The sequence below is a fragment of the Protopterus annectens genome, chromosome 7.part0, assembly GCF_019279795.1.
Source record: "Protopterus annectens isolate FY-2018-M chromosome 7.part0, PAN1.0, whole genome shotgun sequence".
Classification (NCBI taxonomy): domain Eukaryota; kingdom Metazoa; phylum Chordata; order Ceratodontiformes; family Protopteridae; genus Protopterus; species Protopterus annectens.
The window spans coordinates 481,851,592-481,856,719 of NC_056739.1; the positions used below are offsets into that span (position 1 = coordinate 481,851,592).

The 5,128-nt window shown below is 41.5% G+C and overlaps 1 non-coding gene across 1 annotated transcript; it reads left to right on the forward strand.

The window, feature by feature from the left end:
• Positions 1-4,450: 4,450 nt before the first annotated feature.
• On the forward strand, positions 4,451-4,616 carry LOC122807298. The gene has a single exon (XR_006365625.1). It is a non-coding gene; the product is annotated as a U1 spliceosomal RNA (small nuclear RNA).
• Positions 4,617-5,128: the final 512 nt, after the last annotated feature.

Sequence of the window (5,128 nt, forward strand, 5' to 3'; positions counted from 1 at the left end):
ATGCAGGCTGTAATACTTAGCACGTGCTTCCACAAACTGAAAATTCTGATGTGGTCTGCAGCATATCAATCCTACAGACTCTTTATTCTGTTACACAGAGATAGTCATTATTCTGCATAAGAGTTGTTCATGTGGCAAACACTCACCTCTGCCCCACTATCAAGGGAAACCTGGATACAGAATTCTTGACTCCAACACCACTCCTCTGATTCCTGGAGGCAGCTAGCCATAACCAGGTTGCCAGAGCTTCAAATGGCATCTCTCTATCTCCATCTCTTTCTCAATCTCTCTCTCTCTCTCTCTGTCAGCAGGATCACCTGACAATTAAAGAATTCCCTTGTATTATATTTGCATGACAGCAAAAGGAGACAGTAGATCTATTTTGCTTGCCCTTTAAGTGCATTCAAAATTCGACCTACTCTCCTTTCCTGTTTCCCTTCTCTCAGCTTCTCCACCAGCCCCACCCCCCTCTCAAATGCTTTCATGAATTCCATTTTCAGCTCCGTTCAGGTAGTATTTTCTGTGGCTTCACAACTCCCTCCATGGACAAATATTGAAGATGCAGGCAGTAGATGGTGCTTCCTTTTACTCCCTCAGCACATTTTATTCAGATCACCTCTGCTCATACAATATCCCCCCCCTGCTCTTTGCCATTTGAACACTAGTAAGAAGAGCTGCACAAAATGCTCAGTGTTTGGTCTGACAAAGTCCCTGTAGCCTGGAAGTATTATCTCTTTGCTTTTGGAGTCTTTGCCCCGTGAGATACCCCCCCCCCCAGCATTCTTTTGGTTGCTACCAGTCCCCTCTGAATTTGCTCTTAATGATCCAGAAGATGTTATCAACACCTCAGTATCATTCTTTTGCTGTCTTTGTGCCATGGGGGTATCCACCCCAATCCTAGCCCACCTGCAACTTATACTCAAAGCTGCAAGCTCAGTTTCCTCTCAGATAAGCTGTGGGCTCATGCTAAAGGTTGTACATTACTACACTTTAGAACTAGGAGTTTTACAGGTAAATTACCTAAACTTGATTCATAGTTAAGAGTTTGTACTCTTGACATCTGTGGAGTATTGCATACTTGCTGAAATCATTCCATCTTTTAACAGTGAAGTTCCTGTCCCTGGTTCACCCCATTCAGGGAGGATAGACTACAAAAAAGATGCCAGTGTGCTTCTGTTGGCAAAGGACTCAGTTCAAGCCTCAGAACTGCCAGCTCATTTCAAAAGTCTCAAACGGCCTTTTTTCCCCTGTGGTCATTTTTGTCCCCACACCTGCTGAACATCAAACCTTGCCCTACTGGTCACGAGCCCCTTCATTACTTTGTACTGGAGGAAGTTATCCACCAGATTTATGAAGACAAGAGCCTTCCCAACAAAGGCCATCATACAGGCAGACCGGTGTTTTTGTCCTCCCATCATCCCATGTATAAGAACATTTGAACTGGCCATAATACCATCACCATGGTTGGAGATGAGGTGCTTGTACTATTGAGGAGGCTGACAATGCCTTTGCCTTGTGAGTGCAAGCTCCCCTACACTCACTTTTAAGGATACCACCAGGCAATGGCTTGTTGAGCCAATATGACACATGGCTCACCCCCAGGACACATGTGTATTACTGCTCCTCATCCACATCAAATTGATGATGGCAGAGTGCATCCTTTACCACTATGCCCTTCCTCCCCTGGCAGCTCCATTACTACCCAAGCTGCTAATTAAACTCAGATCACCTAGGCTTTAATTCAGGCTTTATCCCTCTGTGCTACCAGTGCTGGTTTGCACAGTGAGCCTTTTTATCCAGATTCTCCCCTAAGGAGGAAAGAAACTAAGGTTTTGGTGTGACTGCCTCAAGCCCTCTATTCTTTTTAACATACCAGCTCAGCTGACCTTATTGTTGGTACAGAGAATCAAGTTTTGGGTAATATTATTGTGTGACTAAAGTAGTAACTTTGCTGTTTTGCAGGATTCACCAGACAAGTAACAAAGGATATTTGGCCATGCATGTCCTTACCAATAAGTATTGATCTAGTAGATGTACTGGACTGGGTAACAACCAAGTGACATGGTCATCTACCTTCAACCATTATTTCATCTAGCTCCATTAGTGACCACGTTCCAGTCTGATTCATCCTCATGTTGTTACATCTAGGTGAATTAACATCAGGCACTTCTAGAGCTCCTTGCAGCTACTTGTTAGCTATACTTTCTGCATAGACTACAAAATCTCTAAGTGATACCATTGCCACTTACTAAGCACTTTCCTGCTTCCAGAGATATTTCTTGCCAGTCCTGGATAATATGCCTCTTTATGAATGCTAAGAATTTAGGGTACTCTTCAGTTTGGCTCAACTCTGCATTCAAGTTTTTTATGTTGGAAAGAGATAACACCTGGTTTGACTCCAACAGCACCAAGGAAAAACCCTCCCTAGATGTTTGCAAACCCCATTCACAGTATGTACATAGGCTTGATCAGAACTCCTAAATGTAACTACATCCAAGCCTTCAAAGAAGACCTCTTTCCAACAGTAAACAGCTCTGGAAAGTATTAAATGCACTGTTAATGTGGGGTGTGGTAAGAATTTTCAGCCCAGCTTCACACTCACTAGTGACGACTTTATTGCCTACTTTGGAATACTAGTATACATTCCCCCAGTCATTCAGAACCCCCCAACTACACCTTGCACCAGCCTAAGTAATGTCTTCTCCACACATCCTCTTCCTGCGGTGCAGTCTTGAAGCAAGTACTGATTGTGAAAAGACATGCAGCAGATAGGTGCTTCAAGATGGTTGCCCATCAAATTGGAACCCAAGTGTGGTTCTCTTTAAGTGCTGTTTCATTGTAAGTACATTCCCACAGCTAGTAAAAATTGCTCACATCATACCTATTCCTAACAGAAGACAAAATTTTCTAGTTATCAACTGCTAATCTATCTTTGTTGAGAGCCCACATGCAGTACTGGCTGAAAAGGTTAAACTTCTACAATTCATATCCCTACAGTAATAACCTACTGCTTGATTACTAACATGGATTCAGACCTAAGCAAGGGGTAGAGACTCCAGTGATCCAGCTAATGAACCTCTTTATGATGCTCATGAACAGAAGACAATGTACATGAACAGAAGACAATGTACAAGCATCTTCTCATGGGACTTCAAAAGCATTTGATGTTGTACCTCATGCTTTGTTCCATGGTCAGCTCACCAGATTTGGACTAAAATGCATGCAGACATTTGTCTCAGGAACTACCTAACAGGGAGACACTTTAAGGCAAAGTTCCTGTCTGAGAGGACACCCCAAGGTTTTATACTTGATCCCCTCTTTGTAAATTAGACGTGGCAACACTTCAGTGGACATCCCATTGTTCATTATGTGAACAATGTTGGTTTGCAAGGTTTACTATGTTCTCAACCTTCCCCTTCTAGCATAGCAGATTTATTTTCACATTTAAAAAAATAAAGCACAACACCTTGCTCCTCCTCCTCAATGTCTCAAAGACAAAAGCTGTGCTTTTTGGTACCAAGAAGTTCTGCAGCTCTGACATCCCCCCCACTGGCTATAACATCCTCATCCATTGTTCCCTATGAGCAGATGAAGGTTTTCAGATATATGACCATACTGCTTGATGAGGCAATGTCTTTATCTGAGTAGATTTAATCTAAGCTTTGAATACTGTATTATCTCAAAAGTATTTCATTCATAGTTATAAAATACTCTTATCAATGCAGTTCTTCTCTCCTTTGCTCCTAGACAGCAATTGGCATCCTGCTTCTAACACCTGGACATTGACAAACTCTGTTCTCTTTACAGCAAGATTGCAAGATTCATCATAGGAGCAGCCTGTGACAGCCATCTCTGTGTGATTTTTTGACAGCTTGAATACAAACACAAACAGACAGGCTGACCTTTACTCCGGTCACCCACATCTGTGCTATTCTTCAGCCAGATCCTCCTCCTACTTTCTCTGACTTCCTCACTTACACATAAATGAGTTTCTCCCATAGATTCAGAGTTTTTTGCAAGCTCACCTATCATCCAGAAACAAGTGTAAAATTGCCATCTAAAATAAATACCTCCCCATGGGGCTTAACATCTTGTGTTAGTTTTCTTGGCCCTTTGTGGGCCCTCTATGGCAATATGTGTGATGACCTAGGTTCATCTGTGTAACTGCCCTTTTCCATCCTAATGATACTGAAAACTGTTCTACAGGTATTTATGCAGGTATTTATGCATTTTCATTTTTACTAGCTCTACGTCAGGACATCAGCCACAAGGCACTTCCCTTAAAGGGGCCATGAGCTCAACCAGAGTAGTAGGTTAACATTTATGAATGAATGAATGAAAGAATGAATAAGTGTGTAGATATAATTCCTACTCCAAAGTTACTGACATGAACATCTAAATGGAAATATATCAGAAATGCTATCAATAATTCAACAATAAATCATTACTGAGACTTATCTAGCAGGAAGAATATCATGATAAAGAAGGTGGTTTCCCCTGAGTGAGGGTCTTCCATTGCATTCTTCTTTTAAGTTGATCCCTGTGATTTCCCCAAATGTGAGAAACTCAACTGCATAATTTATGGTGGTTGGGGACTGAGTTCACTCAGACCCCTCCTCACCCAGATTCTCCCACAGCTGGCTGTGAGGGAAAGGTTAGTTTGTTTTTGTTTTCTTGTATTTTGCATTGCTTCATTGCTTTCTCCTATTTTTATATTGTGATTACTGTGTTTTGCTTGTATTCTGCATTTAACTGCATATTTAAAATAGGAAAGACACCACAGCCGTGTCTCTTGCGAGTCACACCATCTTTATAGTTGCCTCCCCCTTATGTTAATTTGACTACATATCTCCTACCCTATTCTTTCATTGGTTATTATGAGTAAGCACAAAATTATAATTTTATGAAAATCACTTCCCTTTAGCTATTTAATTGGCCATCACACTGTATCCCATAGAGCCAGGATACAAAGTAGTCACTCCCCCCCCTTCCAATCTATCTTGCTCTTTTAAAATTAGTGGCTCTCCACTTAGATAGCTAAAGCTTAAGTTACCCCTCTCATATCTAACATCTTAGTGCATACTGAAACTCCTGGTATATTAACCCATTTTTCCTTTAAAGTCTACAA